The 24,786-nt window shown below is 36.8% G+C and overlaps 1 long non-coding RNA gene across 1 annotated transcript in view; it reads right to left on the bottom strand.

Annotated features, from left to right (window-relative positions):
* Nucleotides 1-1,038: 1,038 nt before the first annotated feature.
* Nucleotides 1,039-24,786, bottom strand: part of LOC134809541 (uncharacterized) — a 195,066-nt gene continuing 171,318 nt past the window's right edge. The window contains exon 4 of the long non-coding RNA XR_010155507.1: nt 1,039-3,097. This is a non-coding gene — a long non-coding RNA (uncharacterized LOC134809541). The remainder of the gene's footprint in view (nt 3,098-24,786) is intronic.

The raw sequence follows: 24,786 nt of genomic DNA, 5'->3' as shown, positions 1-24,786 counted from the left end.
TATAGAGAGCATATATCTCCAAATTTAATTCTATCAAAAGAACACTACCAAAACTCAATTACAGCTTCTTGCCTCGTACCAAGGTTGTGTGGTTACCGTTTCCCAACAATTATTTTCAGCTGCTAATACACTTACTGTGATCAAAAGCACTTGACTTGGGCCCTGTTCTCTATGATGGTGGTTGATGAGCGAATGCAGTAGAGCAGTATGTTACGCAAAGTAAACACTTGCAAAGAAACTCCGAAGTGACATATTTTGCAACAAAGTAAATGTTGAACATTATTATTTACTGTGAGTTGAATCAGAAATACTTGCTTTTTGTGGTACTCAAATACAAAATTTTCATTACAATGACACTTTAATGCATGCCCTTACACCACCACCCCCACCTGACACAATGATGTCCCATGTGCTACTCTGATTTTCCTTTCACAGGAGAACCAACAATACCTGTGAGATGAGAATGTTGAAGAATATTCAAATATTTAAATGTTTATTCGTTAGTCTGTGGCAATGTGATGCAAAATGAACATTCGTCCAGAGCACAAACCTGTTGAACGGCATCTTAATCTAGGGACAGGTTTCATCTATCCTACCTTTGTTTCCAAAGGGAATTTGCAAACATTTGTTTCACTAGATCTAGTACAAAGGCTTTCTCCTTCTGAGGCCCCCTTCTTAGCACCATCCTCACACATGTTTGTTTTAAATATAGAAAAAATATTTGTAGAATGCTTCATTTTATTAGGCACTGCCACAAACATATCTTGTTTAAACCTCTGCATTCCACCTTGAGGTATTTAAGGCAGGCACTGACATTCTCACTTCAAAGACAACGGAAGGGAAACTCAAATAGGTTAACTGATTTGTTTAACTGTTAAGTGGCCACATTTGTCTCAAACTCAAGTCTACACATTTCTCTCTCTCTCTCTTTTCCCTAACAAAAACTCTCTCAAATGCAAAAAAAAAAAAAAAAAAAAAAAATGCACACACAAAAACCTAATGGCAATTCAAAATTTTCAGAAATATATTGTAATGCATATTTTGCTAATATGAAGACTTTGATCACTAACTACTTGAAATCAAGTGTATGGAATATTTCATCATGAAATAGTGACCTCCAAAGACCTATACACACTAAATGTCTTTTAAAAAACAAACTTTATTGTGGAAAATTTCAAACACACACACAAAAGTAGAGACGAGGAACTCCCATGAATTTATCACCTAATTCAACAATTGTAACATTTTTTCATCAATAAATACTTCATGCAACACATGAAGATAAAACTTCTACAAAAATCTTTAAACTGTTCAATGGTTTTTACCCATAATGCCGTTATGACATCATTTTTTTTTTTAAGAAATGAATTTTCTGATTTCTAGAGAAAACATTAAAATTTGAAGTTTTTCTCAGAGCTCTCTGAGCATTTTCAAAAAGCCAAGTTTTAGAAGGAGAACATGTGAGAATTCCACAAATATTTGTAATATAAAAAAAGAGACAAACCAGTCTCTATTTATAAACAATACATGCTTTCATATCATTGTTGAAACTAAAGTACATAATTTTCAGTTATGCATAATAAAATATGTAATTAAGCAACATTCCATGGTGGATTAAAGAATTAAAAGCTTCAGGTGCAGAAAAGAATTTGTTGGCATTTTCCTTTTCAAGGTGGTATTTTGAGGTGTTACTTTTCATTTTCCTTTGACATCTTATACACAAATAAATAGACAAAAACAGGTGAGAAGCAGAGAAAATGAAGAATTGGCTCTACTACAATAGACCTGGAAAACATAACTAGGTAGAATATTTGCAACATGCCCAAGAAGGCTAAATAAAAAAGAACAGAAATCTTAGCCTGGAGAGAAAAAAATCTCTAAACAGGGGTGTATGCCTCAAGACATAGAAATAGCATAATAAAAACTTAACTGGATTTGGTAATTCCTATATTTCAAACTACATTAAATTAATCCACACTCCAACTGGTAGAGTCCAGCAAACTTATTTTTCAAATGAAGAACTAAATTTAATTAATAATTCTGTGCTGTAAATACTGAAGTTGATACAGGCATTTGGCATTTGTCCTGTTTTTTTAAAGGATAATATATCATATAAAATCAAACTACTTAAATGTCAGAATGTGTCAGGATGATTCTGAAAATAAATTATTCTACCAAGCATCTAAGAAGAAAATAATGTTACAGAAATGAAACTGCATCTAACATCAGTAGGACTTGCTATTTAGTGTCTAAAATTTTTCATGTAATGCTTAAACTACAGTTATAATCAACCATATAAGATCAAGTAAATTCAATATCATGTACTTATATCACTCAAATCCTGCCACAGAAATCTGTTCAGTGAATGAATGAATGAATGAATGAATGAAATTAGACAAATTAGAAAAACCATTGAACAGATTGTATGGGAATGAGAACTACATCCTATGGACAGTCCTCTTAGTGAGGCATTCTAAATTGACATGCAAAGAGGCATTTGTCAGCCTTTAAAATATCACATCTCATGGTCCTGTTGAAATATAACATTGTTATACATCTTATTACAAAAAGAATTTGCTAAGACTTTCATATATACTACAATGCAATAGAATCGAAAAGAAAAAAATACAACAAAATGAATGCAAACGAAGAGAAAATAACACAAATTGAAAGGAAAGCTTGACACACACACACGAATATCATGAGATCTTACACAATTTATTAGAGGGGCCTACCAAAATTATTGATGTATGATTAACATAAACTTTACATATTTACAGTATACAATTGATGTTTTGACATATATATGAAAAATATACATGAAATGTTTGTATATATATATACAAATACATACATGCACACAACTTGGAAACATAATGAACATATCCATCACCCCAGTAGTTTTCTTGTGCCCCTAATCCCTCCCTCCTATCCTTCCCATTAGCATCAATCACCATCCCCATGAAATCATTGATCTGCTTTATAATGAATATTAAATTCAAGTACCCAAGTCTTCTACATTTCTTCTTTTTCTTCTAACTTGTTTCAGTGATTCTGGGTACTTTCATTATGAATTTTAGATTCAGCTTGTCAATTTCTAAAAAAAAAAAAAAAAAAAAAAAATACAGGATTTTGATTGAGATTGCTTTTACTCTCCACAGATCATTTTGGGGAGAATTGGCATGTTAACAACATTGCCATGAATCTTTAGATCCATAAACACAATACATCTCTCCATTTATTTAAATCTTTAACTTCCCTCAGCAATGTTTTATAGTTTCCATGTACAGTTCTAGCACATCTTTGTCAGATTTATTTCATATTATAAATATTAAATTATCTCATATTTCTATTTGATTGTGAGTGATATTTTTACACATTTTCATTTCTAATTATTTGTTTTTAGTATAGGGAGATACAATTGCTTTTTTTGTATTTTGAGCTTTTATCCTACAACGTAGTCTGAACTCAATAGTTCTAATAGTTCAATAGTTCTAACAGCGTTTAGATTTCACCGTCAGATTTTCTACATAAACAATAATGTCATCTCTGAATAAAGACAATTTTATTTCTTCTTTCCAATCAAAATCCTTCTTTCTTTTTAGTTCCTACAACTTCTAGTAAAATGTTCAGTAGAGATAGATAGTAAGGACAGATATCCTTGCTTTGTTCCTGAAGCTAAGTGCTAGCTCTGTTCTAAGTCCTTTACAATACACATTCACTTATTCTGTAAAAAGACCATGGAAGGTAGCTACATTATGATCACTATATCTACTGATGATAAAACTGAGGCACAGAAAGGTTATATAACTGGACCCAGTGGATATGCTGTCCCCCTCTCAAAATGCAGTTGTACTTTTCGCCCTACACTCACTGGTCTATCCTGACTTGCCACAAGGAATCAGCTTCTGATTAGATTGTCAGGCTAATCCATAAAATCCTATTTAACCAAAATTAAGATGAAATATGGTAAGGGGAGTAGGAGGAAAATTGTGCAAAAGAATAAAACTAAGAGAAGAATAGGAGATCTAGGAGAAGGGAGAGGGACACAGGAAGAGAAGGATGAAGGGTGTGTTGGAGAGATGATAGGAAGACTTTGGCTGGTAAGTGCAATTACTCAAAGGGGAAGCATATCTGCCGCATGTGTTCATATTATGAGTGAAAAACAAATTCTAGGAACCATATAGAAATGTATTTTGTAATGATTCTAAAGACATTACCTAATTATAAGTTTGGTGCTTTCTATAAAATGCCCTAATTTTGGAGAAAGAATGTATGTATACATACAGTTGTCCCTGGAACAATGACAGAGTTAGGAGCACCAACACCCCACACAGCCAAGAATCCACTTACAACTTTTGACTCCCCCAAAACTTAACTACTAATAGCCTATTTTTGACTTGAAGCCTTATCAATAACATAAACAGTCTATTAACATCTATTTTGCCCGTTATATGTGTTACATAATGCATTCTTACAATAAAGTAACCTAGAGAAAAGAAAATGTTATTAAAAAAATCATAAGCAAGAGAAAATACATTTGTAGTGATGTACTGTATTTATTGATGTCATAAGTTTACAATCTATTCACAAGATGAATCCTCTGTCTGAAATGCTGGGCCACCATGGCTGCAGACCTCAATCTATGATACATATCAAGCAATTTAACTTTTTCTTGTAATGTCAACACTTTCCTCTGCTTCTTGGAAGCACTTCTAGTATCACTAGTGACACTCTGTATGTGTCCCATGTTACTCAAGATTTACAGTATTCCACGAAACATCATGAAAAATACACAGTAACTGCGAAAGATCACTTTTTACTGAGATGCAATTTACTGGAGAGAGGAACAGATCACATGAAGGTGATTAATTAGTGTCACATGGTGTTTTAAGCAGACACTTGAAGCATGTAAGTTCACCACAATGGCTACATGGGTACCGTATGGACTGCCATTAATTTTATGCAGTTATGGTTTAACACTGTACCTTTACATTTCTCTAGACTGTGAATGGCACATGTACAGTCTATGTTTGTGTTCCTAGGTGCTGATAATTTTAACTTTTTAAAATAGATTTATATATATTTTATGGTAGGGAATGATAAAAATAGACTGGTATCTACATACATTTTATGCATTCATGACACACTTAACTTTTTCTTAATGTTTTCATTATTTCTAGGCTATGTGGTTCTTCTTCAAGTTTTTTCAAATTGTCGCAAATATCAAAAAAAAAATCCCAGTATCTTTATTGAAAATAATTCATGTGTAAGTGGACCTGCACAGTTCAAACCCATGCTTTTCAGCATCAACTATATAATGTTAGAGGAGATAAAATGATAATGCCCTAGATCAAAGAACAGCAAGCTCTGGTTCATGGGCCCAATTTGGCCTGCCACTTGTTTTATAAAGTTTTGTTGCAACACAGCCGTACCCATTCATTTACCTAATCTCTATGGCTGCTTTTGTGCTATGACAGCAAAGTTAAGAGTGGTTGTGAAAGAGACCATATGACCCACCAAGCCTAAAACATTTACTCTCTGGTCCTATACACAAAATGTTTGTCAACCTCTGCCCTAGATCGTTAAGCTGTGCCTAAGTTTGCAAAGGTAAAACATTAAAGCAATTTTCTGAATAACTTCTATCAAAACAAAATAATCATTTCAGTGTTTTTCAGAAGAGTTGGAGCATGTATTAATCAGAAAACTCTTTCACTCCCAGTTCTACATCTCACTTGATGTGTATGAAGAACCTAATTTTTGTGTTTCTATTAATTACATTGGCCTATACAAGAGCATGAGATCAGAGATCCTACACCCTGTTGCTCACCAGTAAATATTCTATAAATGTAGAAAATTATTGAGTAGAAACTTCACCCCTTCTCGATAAACTCTAGAAGTGTTAATATTCTTGGCAAAATTGTTTTTGCACTAATTGCTGTATCCATCTGCTCTGTGAGATTGATTAGACTGTGAGAGCATTTGCTCTCTCCTGCAATCAATGCTTCCTGGCCCAGCAGAAAGCTAGAGCTGTTTTATTTCCATCCTGAGAAGGACGCGCCACTGACAACTGTAAGCTTTTCCTTTGAGGATTTGAGATTAAATTGGCACTTGGCTTGATGGTCCTTCGGGAAATGATTCAGTCTAGAGAGAGTTCCATTGAAGTAAACCAAGACCACGACCACGAGGATTTAAATGATTCCTTCTTACACTAAGAACCCTCCCCCACCCCGCCCCGATTTCAGAAAGGCTATGTTTTTACGCCCAGTGCTTGGGTGCTGTATCCTGGAGAAACGTTCTACTGACCACTGGAGAACCAACGTGGAAGAAAGGGCTCTGCCCTTATCCCTCTTAACTTTTTGGCTCATGAAACCTGCAGAGACTGAGTAATGCTGTCAGTGTGTCTAGGAGAAAGCAGCTGCATGGACTAATTCTGTCTGGATTGGCTAAATATTTATCTGGGCGACAGCGAGACTCCGTCTCAAAAAAAAAAAAAAAAAATTATCTGAATTTTATTTATTTATTTGCTAAAAATCCACTCATCACGATAGCCTCTGGTAAAAAAAAAAAAATGGGGAAAACATGAGAAAGACATAATAAAATTTTATGCCAAAATATTAACAAACTGTAATCCTCTTCATGGATCTTAATGTAACTCCATATTGGACAACCATTCCAGAATCTGGGAGTATGTGGTTTAGTGTCCTGCACAGAATAAGCAACTTGAGGGCCGGGCGCGGTGGCTCACGCCTGTAATCCCAGCACTTTGGGAGGCCGAGGCGGGCGGATCACGAGGTCAGGAGATCGAGACCATCCTGGCTAACACGGTGAAACCCCCTCTCTACTAAAAATACAAAAAATTAGCCGGGCGTGGTAGCGGGCGCCTGTAGTCCCAGCTACTCGGGAGGCTGAGGCAGGAGAATGGCGTGAACCCGGGAGGCGGAGCTTGCAGTGAGCTGAGATCGCGCCACTGCACTCCAGCCTGGGCGACAGAGCGAGACTCCGTCTCAAAAAAAAAAAAAAAAAAAAAAAAAAAAGAATAAGCAACTTGATTTTACAGATCAAGTGTGAAAAGATACTCTTCTCTGCAAGCCTCACAGACTGCATCTGGAGACTATTTCGTTTAACAAAATTGTATACTCTCCTTACTTTGAGCCAGGCGGTGTTACTTTAAAATTCCCATTTCCAGAAAGGCCAACTACAACAGGAGTTCCCACATACTTGCCTCATACATGCCTAAGGAAAGCTGGGTTTCCACTGGACCAGAGAGAATTGAGAAAAATAAAAAGACAATGGAGGTCAATTTTTTTACAGTGCTAAATTTGTGCATCTGAAAGGACTGAAACTTCTGAGCCTTTAGTCTTTTACTTCTGGCGGTAAAACACCTCTTCTGTGAAAAGATGGAGATAAGTTATAAAAGGGTCATTTGTTTTCTACTATCTTTATGTGGTGCAATGAGTAGAAGGCATTCTTACTGAGACCACCTTCAAAGATTTTTTTTTATTTTGTTTCACATATTTATAACATTTAATACCTAAGAACATTTGAATTTGGCCAGCAGTTGTCAAACCTTTTGGACTGAGGATTTCTTTACATTCTTAAAAACTATTGAGACTTCCACTTCTGGGAAAATGGAGCAGGTATACTTTTCCTTATTCCTTCTGCTAAGTACAACTAAAAAGCTCTGAACATTATACATAAAACATGCACTGAAAGACTCTGAAAGTGGACAAGAAGAAGGAAGACCAGGTAGGGACCTCAGCACCGAAGGAACAACACAGTGATAAGTGCCCTGGATTTTCTTTTTGCCTCATCCATCCTAGACTTGAAGCTGAAGAGGCTAGCAACCCAGAAATAGCAATGGATATGACAAAGGAAGTCTCCCAAAGCCTGTTCTCTCTAACTGAAGGAAAAGAAAAAGGACAGCTCAGCAAGACAGAAAACTTTTAGACCATAACTATGTTACTCCAGCCAAACACCATAGAAAAACTGCGGCCCTACCTCCACCCAGGCCAAAAAAGTTCAGTGGGGAGCCCAGATTTCTACCCTTGAGAGGCTATAAAATGGTTCCCCAGTGTCCCCAGGGAGTGGTGTCAGAAGAGAGCCTAGTGGACAGTCAAGACTTTTATCACTGCCCAGTGGTGACAAAGCCACCCGAACCCCCACCCAATTATGTCAGTGGAAGGTGCAAAAGGAATAGTAACAAGGTACTCCCACTTCTCCCAGCCAGGAAGATAGCACTGGAGTCCTAGTGGGGAGCTGGAACTCCTATCCCCACTTGGCAGTAAAAAGGTGGCATCCCCACTTTCCTTGCCAAAGCAATGTCAAAAAAAGACAGCTAAAATAGAGGATTTAAATAAGATCCAGAGTCTCATAACATAATACCCAAAATATCCAGGTTTCAAGAAAAAAATAAGAAATTATACTGCAACCCAAAAAAATCTCAAACTGGATATAAAAAAAGGAATCAATAGGGGTAAAGGGAGGGAGAAGGATAAATATGTGGCACACAGATGATTCTTAGGGCAGTAAAACTACTCCCTATGATACCATAAGGGTGGGTACATGTCATTGTAAATTTGCCCAAACCCATAACATGTACAACACCTGTAATTAACCCTAATGTAAACTATAGACTCTTGGTGATGGCGATGTGTCAATGCAGGTTCATCGACTATAACAAACGTACCACTGTGGTGGGGGATGTCACAATGGGCAGGCTACGCATGTGTGATCATGAGGGCAGGGATGTATGAAAATCTCTGTACCTTCTGCTCAATTTTGCTGTGAACCTAAAACTTCTAGTTTCTTATTTTTGGTGGTAAAACACCTCTTTTGTATTCTGTCTTTTAGAGCTAAAAACACATTTTTTAGCTCTAAAAAGTGAAGCTTATTAAAAAATGTTTAAACCTAAGTATTACACTAGTTTGAATTAATATGTTATGAGAAGATAAGATTTTTAACGTTTTTCATTACTGTGGGGAGCAATGAACATTATTTCAGACTAAAAAAATAGACCTAGCCTGGGCACAGTGGTTCACACCTATAGTCCCAGCACTTTGGGAGACCAAGGCAGGCAAATTTCTTGAGCCCAGGAGTTCAAGACCAGGTTGAGCAACATGACAAAACCTCGTTTCTACAGAAAATACAAAAATCAGTCAGGCATGACAGTGTGCACCTGTAGTCCCAGCTACTTGGGAGGCTGAGATGGGAAGATCATGTGAGCCCAGAAAGGCAAGGCTGCAGTAAGCCATGACTGTGCCACTGCACTCCAGCCTGGGCAATAGGAGGGAGACCTGTCTCAAAAAAAAAAAAAAAAAAAAAAAAAAAATAGGCCTGTTATGATTGCTTTGCTCCACAATGAAATAGAGAAATTCAGGATATATTCAGTTTACCCACAAAAAGATCAAGATAGAAAAGAATTTATATGTGTGCCTTTTTAAAAGATCATCTTTATAAAATAAACATATTAAGCATTAAAAAATACAATATGTGCAGACATTGAGATTACAGAAATGTTAGAATTATCCAGTAAAGATTTTAAAGCAGTCACATAAATTGCTTCAATGAGCAAGTACAAATATGTTGAAAACAAATGAAGAAATAGAAAGTCTCAGCAAAGGAATAGAAGATATAAACAAGAATCAAATAGAAATTTTAGAACTGAAAAGTATGAAAACTAAAATTAAAAAAAACAACTGAGGGGATGGGCTGAACAGCAGACTAGAGACAGAAGAGAAAAGATCAGTGTATGGAAGATAGAACAATATATGTTACCAAGTCCGAACAACACAGAGCAAAAATGCCAACCCCAAACCAAATGAGCAAACAAAGCTTCAGAGGTCTGTGAGATGATCAGTAAAGATCTAACATCGATGTCATCTGAATCTTAGAAAGAATAGAAAGAAAGCAAAGCTGAAGAAGTACTTAAATATATATTTTACTTTTTTAGTGTATTTACTACTATATCCCACTTCAAACCTCTATGGATTCCCATTTCATTGAGTTTGACTATTATAAATATATCATTTGGAAAATTAAAAAAAAAGAAAAAGAAATAATAGCTGAAAACTTCCCAAATCTAGCAAAAGACATGTAGTCAAATTGATGAAAATTAATACTAAGAAATTATCTTGAAAAAAGCAAGAGAGAAACAACAAATTACAAACAGGGGAAAAACAATTTGAAAAACAGCACATTTCTCATCAGAAACCATGGAGAACAGCAGGAAGTGACACACCATTTTTTAAGTACAGAAAGAAAACAACTGTCAATGCAAAGGTTAAGAAGGGGATGAGAGGGGAAGTGGGTCTGACTATAAAAGGGAACCATGAGAGCTCACTGTGATGATGAAAATGTTCAGTATCTTTATTGTATCAGTGTCAATGTCCTCTTTGTGATATTGTGCTATCATTTCTAAGATGTTTCTCTTGGGGATAACTAGGTGAAGGATGCATAGATCTCTCTGTATTAATTCTTAAACTGCATGTGAATCTACAATTATCTCAAAATAAAAAGTTTAGTTAAAAATAAATTGTTGAATCAAAAATAGAAATACCATATGATCCAGCAATCCCACTTCTGGGTATATATCCAAAAGAATTGAAAACAGGATCTTGAAGAGCTATTTGCACACCCAGATTCATAGCAGCACTATTCACAGTAGCCAAGAGGTGGAAGCAAATCAAATGTTCATTGACAGATGAATGGATAAACAAAATGTGGTATATACATACAGTGGAACATTTTTCAGCTTTAAAAAGGAAGGAAATCCTGTCACATGTTACAACATGGATGAACCTTGAGGACATTATGCTAAGTGAAATAATCCAGTCACAAAAAAATAAATACTATATGATTACACTTATGTGAGGTATCTAAAGTAGTCAAATTCATAGAAACAGAAAGCAGAATGGGTTTTCCAGGGGCTGGAGGAAGGAGGAAAAGGGGAGTTGTGGTTTAATGGGTATAGAGTTTCAGACTAACAAGGTGAAAAAGTTCTGGAGATCTGTTTCACAACAATGTGAAGTTACTTAACACTACTGAACTGTACACTTAAAAATGTTTAAGATAATAAATTTTATGTTATTTGTTTTATTTACCACAATAAAAAAGAAGGAAAAAAATCACTAAAAATCCCAAAGACTTTTTGTTTATAAAGATGGTATCTATTAATATTTACCATATTTAACAGTAAAACAGAAATTTTAAAAATATGTATTTGTAAATTCATTTAAAATGATAATTAAAAAAACCATTGCTTATTAACATAAACATATTTTCATAAAAATTGCCATATATCTGGAAATAATTTACAAGAATAGTGGTATTGTTTTACATTTTGCAAACTTCTTTTTTTGTTTGTTTGGTTTCTTTGAGACAGGGTCTCACTCTATCACCCAGGCTGGAGTACAGTGGTACAACTGATCATGGCTCACTGCAGCCTTGATCTCCCAGGCCCAAGTGATCCTCCTACTTCAGCCTCCTGAGTAGCTGGGACCACAGATGTGCACTACCATGCCAGGCTAATTTTTTTGTTTGTTTTATTTTTTGTAGAGATGAGGTCTCACTTCGTTGCCCAGGCCATCTCAAATTCTTGGGCTGAACCAGTCCTCTTGCTTCAGCCTCCCTAAGTGCTGGCATTACAGGTGTGAGTCACTGTTCCTGGCTTGCAAATCTCTTTAATGTCTGCTCCCTCAGAAGACAGCTGGATTTTTAGGTCTGCTTCTGCATTCAATTGCTATCATGTTACACATCTTGTAGACTCTGGAAAACTACACTGTACATTCACGAAGGAATAAGCATAAACAGGTCAAATAACATCTCATTATTACTATTGTGAACATAGTTTTAACCTTGCAGAACCCTAAAATATTCTTGGGAATCCCAACAGGTTTCAAGATTACACTTTGAGAACCACTAAACAAGACCATTTATCACCCCAACGGAAACAGCGTTGTAGTGCATTGAGCTATTGGTCACAGTTCTTGATTCCCATGTGGTAGTGTTCACATCCTCACTCCTGCCATGGAAAAGTACATTTTCCCACACCTTAATTTTGGGCTTGGCCATGTGATTTGCTTTGGCCAATGAAATGTTAGCTGATTTGAGACAAGTACGGGGCGTTAAATGTCTTGGGTAGCTACTTTCCCTTCAGTTGAAACCTCATAACAAACATGGAGTAGACCTGAGTTCAACTTACAGTGAGGAAACAAACTCAACAAAATACCCAGATTAAAGCAGAGCTCAACTGAGCCCACTTGATTAGCTTAATCCACAACCTGCAGATTCATGACTATAAGAATAAATATTTATCATTGGATGCCACTGAGTTTTGGGTTGGTTTATTATACAGTCTTACTGTGACAATGATTTACTAACTAAAGCCTAAACCTTGTCAATAGAATAACTGAGAAGAAACAGCAGGATTGTTCAGATAAAAGAAAGATAAAAGTAAAGGGCAAAATTATTATCTTATTAAAAGAATTCTGATCGTGAGTCTTGTCTTGAATGAGGTCAGAACAAAAGAAAATTCATTAAAAACACAGCTAAAGCTCAGTGAAATGAAAGATAAATTCTTTGATGAGAGTAGCCATGAAATATTACTGAAGCAGACCTAGACAGGAAGAAGCGCTCTTTCCTTGAATAGGGAAGCTACTAAAGGTGAATCCCAGTAAAGACTTTTAGAAACCATGTAGAATGAAGCCCAAAGTTGCCCTTCTAGGAATGGGAAGGCTTGGATATTTATCCACCGATTTCTACCTCGTTGATTGTGAGATGCCACTCAATTTATTAAATCCAGTAGGTTTGAATTGTTATCATGATAGTTAATCTTAATATAATTTTATTGACAAAGAGTTGCCAACTATAGCAGGAAATACTAGAAATGTGATTGCGGTGGAACAGGCAAACTGAGCATATTCCAGATAACCACTTACCTGGGAGTATTAATAACCCACACGTTGATTAAGCCAGGCCTTTCATAATGTGGTCCAGAGAGGAATACCCTTGGTTCTTTTTAGAAATGCCGATTCCTGGCCAGGCGCGGTGGCTCACGCCTGTACTCCCAGCACTTTGGGAGGCCAAGGCAGGCGGATCACCAGGTCAGGAGATCAAGACCATCCTGGCTAACACGGTGAAACCCCGTCTCTACTAAAAATACAAAAAATTAGCTGGGCGTGGTGGCGGGCGCCTGTAATCCCAGCTACTTGGGAGGCTGAGGCAGGAGAATGGCGTGAACCCGGGAGGTGGAGCTTGCAGTGAGCCGAGATCGCGCCACTGCACTCCAGCCTGGGGGACAGAGCAAGACTCTGTCTCAAAAAATAAAAATAAAAATAAAAATAAATAGAAATGCCGATTCCTAAATATCTGAGGGTGACTCTTATATCCATGAAATGTCAGATTTATTTAGACTGAAATTTAGGATCTATGGATTAGGAAGTAAGAGTCTGTTGATAGGGAAAGCACAGGACACTGGAGAAAGATTTGTTTTCACTCGAGAAAAATGCATACTACAGTCTATTAATTTCCAGATTAAAATCTCACCTACACGTATCATTATATCTTTTATTCTATTCTATTGTCCCCAACAACTCCGTGGGTTGTGAAACTGTGTGGAGGACATACGAGGATATCTAAAACTGGTGACAAATAAATCATAAGTAGAAAAGCCTGCAATGAGGAAAATGCTACCATAATACAGAGAAAAATCTCTCTCCAGGACATTCACCACAAATCTTTATTCCTGAAAATGTTTCAAGGTTAATTGTTTTAAAAATGTTACCATGAAGTTCCTCTTCCTACTAGCTAAAATGGGTAGGGTGACAGTGGGGTGAAATGGGAATTCAATTCACAAACAAAAATAATATCATCCATATGATTCTCCAATCAGTAGCCTCTAATAAATGAAAATTTACTTTCAAGTTTTTCAGTTAGAGATTGAAATACAAAACAAATTCACTTTCACTATAAATATATGTTAGAAAAGCATCTTCATCAATGAGACTTAGGTATAAGATTGCCCTGATTTTAATTTATTCCAGTATACCTTTCCACATTTAGAACAGTTGTTTCACTGGGGTAGAGATTGCTGGCTACATGACAATTCAAAAAGTTAAGATGGGGTAAATTTAAGAGAATCAAAATCACAGAGCATATCTTCAGACATAATGGAATTAAACCAGTAACAGAAAAATATGGGAAAGTCTCCAAACACAAGTTAAACAATATACCTGCAAGTAACCCATGGGTGAATGAGGAAATATCAAAAGACGTTATAAAATATTTTGAAGTGAACAAAAACTAAAATGCACTACAGCTAAAGCAGTGCTTTGAAAGAAATTTATAGCATTAAGGGCTTATATTAGAGAAGAAAAAAGTCTCAAAGAAATAACATAGTTTACCATCCTTAGAAATTAGAAAAAGTAGGGAGGAGCCAAGATGGCCGAATAGGAACAGCTCCCGTCTACAGCTCCCAGCGTGAGCGACGCAGAAGACCGGTGATTTCTGCATTTCCATCTGAGGTACCGGGTTCATCTCACTAGGGAGGGCCAGACAGTGGGCGCAGGCCAGTGGGTGCAGCACACCTTGCGCGAGCCGAAGCAGGGCGAGGCATTGCCTCACTCGGGAAGCGCAAGGGGTCAGGGAATTCCCTTTCCTAGTCAAAGAAAGGAGTGACAGACGCACCTGGAAAATCGGATCACTCCCACCCGAATACTGTGCTTTTCCGACGGGCTTAAAAAACGACGCACCTGGCTCGGAGGGTCCTACGCCCACGGAGTCTCGCTGATTGCTAGCACAGCAGTCTGAGATGAAACTGCAAGGCGGCAGCGAGGCTGGGGGAGGGGCGCCCGCCATTGCCCAGGCTTGCTTAGGTAAACAAAGCAGCCGGGAAACTCGAACTGGGCCCAGCCCACCACAGCTCAAGGAGGCCTGCCTGCCTCTGTAGGCTCCACCTCTGGGGGCAGGGCACAGACAAACAAAAAGACAGCAGTAACCTCTGCAGACCTAAATGTCCCTGTCTGACAGCTTTGAAGAGAGCAGTGGTTCTCCCAGCACACAGCTGGAGATCTGAGAACGGGCAGACTGCCTCCTCAAGTGGGTCCCTGACCCCTGACCCCCGAGCAGCCTAACTAGGAGGCACCCCCCAGCAGAGGCACACTGACATCTCACACTGCAGGGTATTCCAACAGACCTGCAGCTGAGGGTCCTGTCTGTTAGAAGGAAAACTAACAAACAGAAAGGACATCCACACCAAAAACCCATCTGTACATCACCATCATCAAAGACCAAAAGTAGATAAAACCACAAAGATGGGGAAAAAACAGAACAGAAAAACTGGAAACTCTAAAAAGCAGAGCACCTCTCCTCCTCCAAAGGATCTCAGTTCCTCACGAGCAATGGAACAAAGCTGTACGGAGAATGACTTTGACGAGTTGACAGAAGAAGGCTTCAGACGATCAAACTACAAGCTACAGGAGGAAATTCAAACCAAAGGCAAAGAAGTTAAAAACTTTGAAAAAAATTTAGACGAATGTATAACTGGAATAACCAATACAGAGAAGTGCTTAAAGGAGCTGATGGAGCTGAAAGCCAAGGCACGAGAACTACGTGAAGAATGCAGAAGCCTCAGGAGCCAATGCGATCAACTGGAAGAAAGGGTATCAGCGATGGAAGATGAAATGAATGAAATGAAGCGAGAAGGGAAGTTTAGAGAAAAAAGAATAAAAAGAAATGAACAAAGCCTCCAAGAAATATGGGACTATGTGAAAAGACCAAATCTACGTCTGATTGGTGTACCTGAAAGTGACGGGGAGAATGGAACCAAGTTGGAAAACACTCTGCAGGATATTATCCAGGAGAACTTCCCCAATCTAGCAAGGCAGGCCAACGTTCAGATTCAGGAAATACAGAGAACGCCACAAAGATACTCCTCGAGAAGAGCAACTCCAAGACACATATTTGTCAGATTCACCAAAGTGGAAATGAAGGAAAAAATGTTAAGGGCAGCCAGAGAGAAAGGTCAGTTTACCCACAAAGGGAAGCCCATCAGACTAACAGTGGATCTCTTGGCAGAAACTCTACAAGCCAGAAGAGAGTGGGGGCCAATATTCAACATTCTTAAAGAAAATAATTTTCAACCCAGAATTTCATATCCAGCCAAACTAAGCTTCATAAGTGAAGGGGAATAAAATCCTTTACAGACAAGCAAATGCTGAGAGATTTTGTCACCACCAGGCCTGCCCTAAAAGAGCTCCTGAAGGAAGCACTAAACATGGAAAGGAACAACCAGTACCAGCCACTGCAAAATCATGCCAAAATGTAAAGACCATTGAGACTAGGAAGAAACTGCATCAACTAACGAGCAAAATAACCAGCTAACATCATAATGTCAGGTTCAAATTAACACATAGCAATATTAACTTTAAATGTAAATGGGCTAAATGCTCCAATTAAAAGACACAGACTGGCAAATTGAATAAAGAGTCAAGACCCATCAGTGTGTTGTATTCAGGAAACCCATCTCACATGCAGAGACACACATAGGCTCAAAATAAAAGGATGGAGGAAGATCTACCAAGCAAATGGAAAACAAAAAAAGGCAGGGGTTGCAATCCTAGTCTCTGATAAAACAGACTTTAAACCAACAAAGATCAAAAGAGACAAAGAAGGCCATTACATAATGGTAAAGGGATCAATTCAACAAGAAGAGCTAACTATCCTAAATATAAATGCACCCAATACAGGAGCACCAAGATTCATAAAGCAAGTCCTGAGTGACCTACAAAGAGACTTAGACTCCCACACATTAATAATGGGAGACTTTAACACCCCACTGTCAACATTAGACAGATCAATGAGACAGAAAGTCAACAAGGATACCCAGGAATTGAACTCAGCTCTACACCAAGTGGACCTAATAGACATCTACAGAACTCTCCACCCCAAATCAACAGAATATACATTTTTTTCAGCACCACACCACACCTATTCCAAAATTGACCACATACTTGGAAGTAAAGCTCTCCTCAGCAAATGTAAAAGAACAGAAATTATAAAAAACTATCTCTCAGACCACAGTGCAATCAAACTAGAACTCAGGATTAAGAAACTCACTCAAAACCACTCAACTACATGGAAACTGAACAACCTGCTCCTGAATGACTACTGGGTACATAACGAAATGAAGGTAGAAATAAAGATGGTCTTTGAAACCAACGAGAACAAAGACAAAACATACCAGAATCTCTGGGATACATTCAAAGCAGTGTGTAGAGGGAAATTTATAGCACTAAATGCCCAAAAGAGAAAGCAGGAAAGATCTAAAACTGACACCCTAACATCACAATTAAAAGAACTAGAGAAGCAAGAGCAAATACATTCAAAAGCTAGCAGAAGGCAAGAAATAACTAAAATCAGAGCAGAACTGAAGGAAATAGAGACACAAAAAAATCCTTCAAAAAATCAATGAATCCAGGAGCTCGTTTTTTGAAAAGATCAACAAAATTGATACACCACTAGCAAGACTAATAAAAAAGAAAAGAGAGAAGAATCAAATAGACTCAATAAAAAATGATAAAGGGGATATCACCACCGATCCCACAGAAATACAAACTACCATCAGAGAATACTATAAACACTTCTATGCAAATAAACTAGAAAATCTAGAAGAAATGGATAAATTCCTCGACACATACACTCTCCCAGGACTAAACCAGGAAGAAGTTGAATCTCTGAATAGACCAATAACAGGCTCTGAAATTGAGGCAATAATTAATAGCTTACCAACCAAAAAAAGTCCAGGAACAGATGGATTCACAGCCAAATTCTACCAGAGGTACAAGGAGGAACAGGTACCATTCCTTCTGAAACTATTCCAATCAATAGAAAATGAGGGAATCCTCCCTAACTCATTTTATGAGGCCAGCATCATCCTGATACCAAAGCCTGGCAGAGACACAACCAAAAAAGAGAATTTTAGATCAATATCCTTGATGAACATTGATGCAAAAATCCTCAATAAAATACTGGCAAACCGAATCCAGCAGCACATCAAAAAGCTTATCCACCATGATCAAGTGGGCTTCATCCCTGGGATGCAAGGCTGGTTCAATATATGCAAATCAATAAATGTAATCCAGCATATAAACAGAACCAAAGACAAAAACCACATGATTATCTTAATAGATGCAGAAAAGGCCTTTGACAAAATTCAACAACCCTTCATGCTAAAAACTCTCAATAAATTAGGTATTGATGGGACATATCTCAAAATAATAAGAGCTATCTATGACAAACCCACAGCCAATATCATACTGAATGGGCAAAAACTGGAAGCATTCCCTTTGAAAACTGGCACAAGACAGGGATGCCCTCTCTCACCACTCCTATTCAACATAGTGTTGGAAGTTCTGGCCAGGGCAATCAGGCAGGAGAAGGAAATAAAGTGTATTCAATTAGGAAAAGAGGAAGTCAAATTGTCCCTGTTTGCAGACGACATGATTGTATATCCAGGAATACCCCATCATCTCAGCCCAAAATCCCCTTAAGCTGATAAGCAACTTCAGCAAAGTCTCAGGATGCAAAATCAATGTACAAAAATCACAAGCCTTCTTATGCACCAACAACAGACAAACAGAGAGCCAAATCATGAGTGAACTCCCATTCACAATTGCTTCAAAGAGAATAAAATACCTAGGAATCCACCTTACAAGGAACGTAAAGGACCTCTTCAAGGAGAACTACAAACCACTGCTCAATGAAATTAGAGGATACAAACAAATGGAGGAACATTCCATGCTCATGGGTAGGAAGAATCAATATCGTGAAAATGGCCATACTGCCCAAGGTAATTTACAGATTCAATGCCATCCCCATCAAGCTACCAATGACTTTCTTCACAGAATTGGAAAAAACTACTTTAAAGTTCATATGGAACCAAAAAAGAGCCCGCATCGCCAAGTCAATCCTAAGCCAAAAGAAGAAAGCTGGAGGCATCACGCTACCTGACTTCAAACTATACTACAAGGCTACAGTAACCAAAACAGCATGGTACTGGTACCAAAACAGAGATATAGATCAATGGAACAGAACAGAGCCCTCAGAAATAACGCCGCTTATCTACAACTATCTGATCTTTGACAAACCTGAGAAAAACAAGCAATGGGGAAAGGATTCCCTATTTAATAAACGGTGCTGGGAAAACTGGCTAGCCATATGTAGAAAGCTGAAACTGGATCCCTTCCTTACACCTTATACAAAAATTAATTCAAGATGGATTAAAGACTTAAACATTAGACCTAAAACCATAAAAACCCTAGAGGAAAACCTAGGCATTACCATTCAGGACATAGGCACGAGCAAGGACTTCATGTCTAAAACACCAAAAGCAATGGCAACAAAAGCCAAAGTTGACAAATGGGATCCAATTAAACTAAAGAGCTTCTGCACAGCAAAAGAAACTATCATCAGAGTGAACAGGCAACCCACAAAATGGGAGAAAATTTTCGCAACCTACTCATCTCACAAAGGGCTAATATCCAGAATCTACAATGAACTCAAACAAATTTACAAGAAAAAAACAAACAACCCCATCAAAAAGTGGGCAAAGGACATGAACAGACACTTCTCAAAAGAAGACATTTATGCAGCCAGAAAACACGTGAAAAAATGCTCACCATCACTGGCCATCAGAGAAATGCAAATCAAAACCACAATGAGATATCATCTCACACCAGTTAGAATGGCAATCATTAAAAAGTCAGGAAACAACAGGTGCTGGAGAGGATGTGGAGAAATAGGAACACTTTTACACTGTTGGTGGGACTGTAAACTAGTTCAACCATTGTGGAAGTCAGTGTGGCGATTCCTCAGGGATCTAGAACTAGAAATACCATTTGATCCAGCCATCCCATTACTGGGTATATACTCAAAGGACTATAAATCATGCTGCTATAAAGACACATGCACACGTATGTTTATTGCAGCACTATTCACAATAGCAAAGACTTGGAACCAACCCAAATGTCCAACAATGATAGACTGGATTAAGAAAATGTGGCACATATACACCATGGAATACTATGCAGCCATAAAAAATGATGAGTTCATGTCCTTTGTAGGGACATGGATGAAATTGGAAATCATCATTCTCAGTAAACTATCGCAAGAACAAAAAACCAAACACTGCATGTTCTCACTCATAGGTGGGAATTGAACAATGAGAACACATGGACACAGGAAGGGGAACATCACACTCTGGGGACTGTTGTGGGGTGGGGGGAGTGGGGAGGGATAGCATTGGGAGATATACCTAATGCTAGATGACGAGTTAGTGGGTGCAGCGCACTAGCATGGCACATGTATACATATGTAACTAACCTGCACATTGTGTACATGTACCCTAAAACTTAAAGTATAATAATAAAAAAAATAAATAAATACATAAATAAAGAAATTAGAAAAAGTAGACCAAAATAAACCCAATTAAGCAGAAGGAAGAAAATAATGAGCTGAAAATTTAAAAATAAAAACAGAAAAACAATAAGAAAATAAAACCAATAGCTGATTCTTTGAAAATATCAATAAAATTGATAAACCTCTAACAGGATGACAAAGGAAAAAAGGACTCAAATTATGCGTATTGGAAATGAAAGAGGAGATATCACTACAAACCCAGCAAATGGTAAAAATAAATAAATAAATAAAAGAACACTATGAACAACTCTGCGTACATACATTTGAAAACCAAAATGAAGGGGACTGATTCCCCCAAATCCACAAACTACCAAAACTCACCCTAAATGAAATGTGTAATCCAAATATCTCTATAATTATTAAAGAAATTTATTTTAGAGTTAAGAAACAAATTCTTAAAAAAAAATTTCCAGGTTCAGGTGATTTCACTGGTGAATTCTACCAAACATTAAAATGAGAAATAATTCAAAGTTTGCATAGAATAGAATTTTCACAGAATATAAAAGGAAGAGACACTTCTCATTCATTTTATGAGACTATTATCCTCATACAACACCAAAGACATTAAAAGAAAACTAAAAACCAATATCTCTCTCAAAAACAAAAATACAAAAATACTTTTAAAAAAGAGCAAATTGAATCCAGCAACATATAAACAGAATAATATATCACAAACAAGTGGGATTTGTTCAGAGAATGCAACACTTGTTCAATGTTTGGGAATCAATCAATGCAATCCACCATATTAGCAATTGAAAGAAGAACACCCACATGATCATATCAATGCAGAAAAGCATTTGAAAAAATTCTATTTACAGCAAACTAGAAATAGAAGTAAACTTCCTCCAGCTGATAAAGGGCATCTATAAAGAAAAGAAAGAGAGAAAGAAAGAACGAAAGAAAGAAAAAGAAAGAAAGAAAGAAAAAGAAAGAAAGAAAGAAAGAGAAAGAAAGAAAGAAACCCTACAACTAACATCAAAATGTGTAAAGGCTGAATGCTTTCTACTTAAGATCAAGGGAAAGGCAAGCATGTGCACTCTCACCACCTCTATTTTTTACAATAGGGTGAGAAAAAAAAAAAAAGGCAAATGGTCTGGAAAGAATGTTAAACTAGCCCTATCTGAGGATAATATGATATATTTTATGCAGAAAATTCCAAGAAATCTGACCAAAAAAACCTTCTGGAAATAATAAGTAAATTTTGCAAGGTCATGGAAATCAAGGTCAGCAAATAAAAATAAGTCACATTTCTATAAACAAGCAAAGTAAAATGAAAAACTGAAATTTAAAAATAATACCATTTACAAAAGCTTCAAAAAACAAAACACTTAGGTGTGTATGTATCAAAACATTCACAAGATCTGTGTACTAAAAGCTATAAAACACTGCTGAAAGAAATTAAAGAAGTTATAAATAAATATATGATGGATTAGAAAACAGCATAATGAAAATATCAATTCTCCCCAAATAATATATAGATTTAATGCAATAATGATCAAAATCCCAAAAGGATTTTTTTGTATATTTATGCAATGTTCTAAAATTTATGCAGAAATGTGAAGTAAAAAGAATAGCTAAAACAATTTTGAAAAAAAAAGTTGAAAGGAATCATACTACCCAATTTTCACCCTTACTATAAAGTTACAATAATCAAGGTAGTACTGTATGGGCAAAATGATAGACATAGATCCATGGAACAGAATAGAGAAGCCAGAAATAGACTTGCACAAATGTGCCCAACTGATTTTTGACAACTGTGCAAAGGAATTCAATGAAGGAAGTATAATCTTTTCAGCAAAGGGTGTTAGAACAATTGAATGTCCATAGGAAAAAATATTAACCTCTTCTGCATCTGTTGAGATAATCATGTGGTTTTTGTTTTTAGTTCTGTTTATGTGATGAATCACATATATTGATTTGCATATGTTGAACCAACCTTGCATCCTAAGGATAAAGCCTACTTGATTAGTGGATTAGTTTTTCAATGTGCTGTTGGATTCAGTTTTCTAGTATTTTGTTGAGGATTTTTGCATCTGTGTTCATCAAGGATATTAGCCTGAAGTTTGTTGTTGTTGTTGTGTCTCTGCCAGATTTTGGTATCATAATTTTGCTGGCCTCATAGAATGAGTTAGGGAGGAGCCCCTCCTCCTCAATTTCTTGGAATAGTTTCAGTAGGGTACCAGCTCTTCTTTATACATCTGGTAGAATTTGGCTGTGAATCCATCTGGTCCTGGGCTTTCTTTGATTGGTTGGCTTTTTAGTACAGATTCAATTTTGGAACTCGTTTATTAGTCTTTTCAGTGATTCAATTTCTTCCTGGTTCAGTCTTTGAAAGTTATATGTGTCTGGGAATTTATTCATTTTTTTCTATATTTTCTAGTTTGTGTGCATAGAGGTATTCACAGGAATCCCTGATGGTTTTTTGTATTTCTGTGGGCTCAGTGGTAATGTCCTCTTTCTCATTTCTAATTGTTTTTATTTGGCTTTTCATTCTTTTCTATTAGTATTGCTAGCAGTCTATCTTATTAATTTGAAAACAACAACAACTGCTGGATTTGTTGACCTTCTGTATGGTTTCTCATGCTCAAGTTTGTTCATTTCAGTTCTGATCCTGGTTATTTCTCATCTTCTGCTAGCTTTGGGGTTGGTTTGCTCTTGCTTATATAATACTTCTAGTTATGATGTTAGGTTGTTATTTTGAGATCTTTCTAACTCTTTGATGTGGGCATTTAACGCTATAAACTTCCCTCTTAACAGTCTTAGCTGTGTCCCAGAGATACTGGTGTGTCGTGTCTTTGGTCTCATTAGTTTCAAAGAATTTCCTGATTTCTGCCTTAATTTCATTATTTACCCAAAAGTCATTTAGGAGCAGGTTGTGTAATTTCCATGTAATTATATGGTTTTGAGCAATTTTTTTGTACTGTGGTCCGAGAACGTGGTTGTTACTATTTTAGCTTTTTTTTTGAAAGGCTTTCAATAAAATACAACATATTTTCATGTTAAAAAACCCTCAACAAAGTAGACATTGAAGGAACATATTTCAAAATAATACAAGCTATCTATGACAAACCGACAGCCAACATCTTACTGAATGGGCAAAAGCTGGAAACATTCTCCTTGAAAACTGGCACAAAACAAGGATGTTCTCTCTCACCACACCTATTCAACATAGTACTGGGATTCCTGGCCAGAGCGATCAGGCAAGAGGAATAAATAAAAGGCATCCAAATAGGAAAAGAGGAAGTCGAACTATCCCTGTTTGCAGATGACATGATTCTATATCTCTGGCCCAAAGCCCCTTGATTTAGTAAACAATTTAAGCAAAGTTTCAGGGTGCAAAATCAATATGCAAAAATCAGTAGCATTCTTATACAACAACAGCATCTAAGCCAAGAACCAAATCAGAAATGCAATCCCATTCACAATTGCCACAAAAAGAATAAAATTCCTAGGAATACAGCTAACCAGGGAAATGAAAGATCTCTACAACAAGAATTACAAAACACCAATGAAAGAAAACAGAGGTCATACAAACAAGTGGAAAAACATTCCATGCCCATGGATAGGAAGAATCAATATCATTAAAATGGCCATACTGCCAAAAGCAATTTACAGATTCATTGCTATTGCTATCAAACTGCCAATGACATTCTTCACAGAACTAGAGAAAACTATTTTAAAATTCATATGGAACACAAAAAGAGTCTGAATAGCCAAGGCAATTCTAGCAAAAAGAACAAAGCTGGAGGCATCACATTATCTGACTTCAAACTACATTATAGGGCTACAGTAACCAAAATGGAATGGTACCGGTATAAATACAAAAATATAGACCAATGGAACAGAACAGAGAGCCCAGAAATAAGGCCACACACCTAAAACCACCTGATCTTCAACAAAGCTGATAAAACAAGCAATGAGGAAAAGAGTCTCCATTCAATAAATGGTGCTGAGATAACAGGCTAGCTATAGGCAGATGATTGAAACTAGATTCCTACCTTACACCACATATAAAAATCAACTCAAGATAAATTAAAGACTTAAATGTAAAACCTAAAACTATAAAACCCTGGAAGATAACCTAGGCAATACCATTTTGGACATAAAACTCGCCAAGAATTTTATGATGCAACCCCAAAAACAATTGTAACAAAAGCAAAAATTGAAAAAAGGGATCTAATTAAACTTAGGAGCTTCCACACAGCAAAAGAAACTATCAGCAAAGAAAAGAGACAACATACTGAATGGGAGAGACTATTTGCAAACTATACATACAACAAAGGTCAATATCCAGATCTATAAGGGACTTAA

This window comes from Pan troglodytes, chromosome 2 (assembly GCF_028858775.2).
Source record: "Pan troglodytes isolate AG18354 chromosome 2, NHGRI_mPanTro3-v2.0_pri, whole genome shotgun sequence".
Lineage (NCBI taxonomy): Eukaryota > Metazoa > Chordata > Mammalia > Primates > Hominidae > Pan > Pan troglodytes.
The sequence above is the reverse complement of the archived record's forward strand: the minus strand, read 5'-3'. Positions and strand labels throughout refer to the sequence as shown.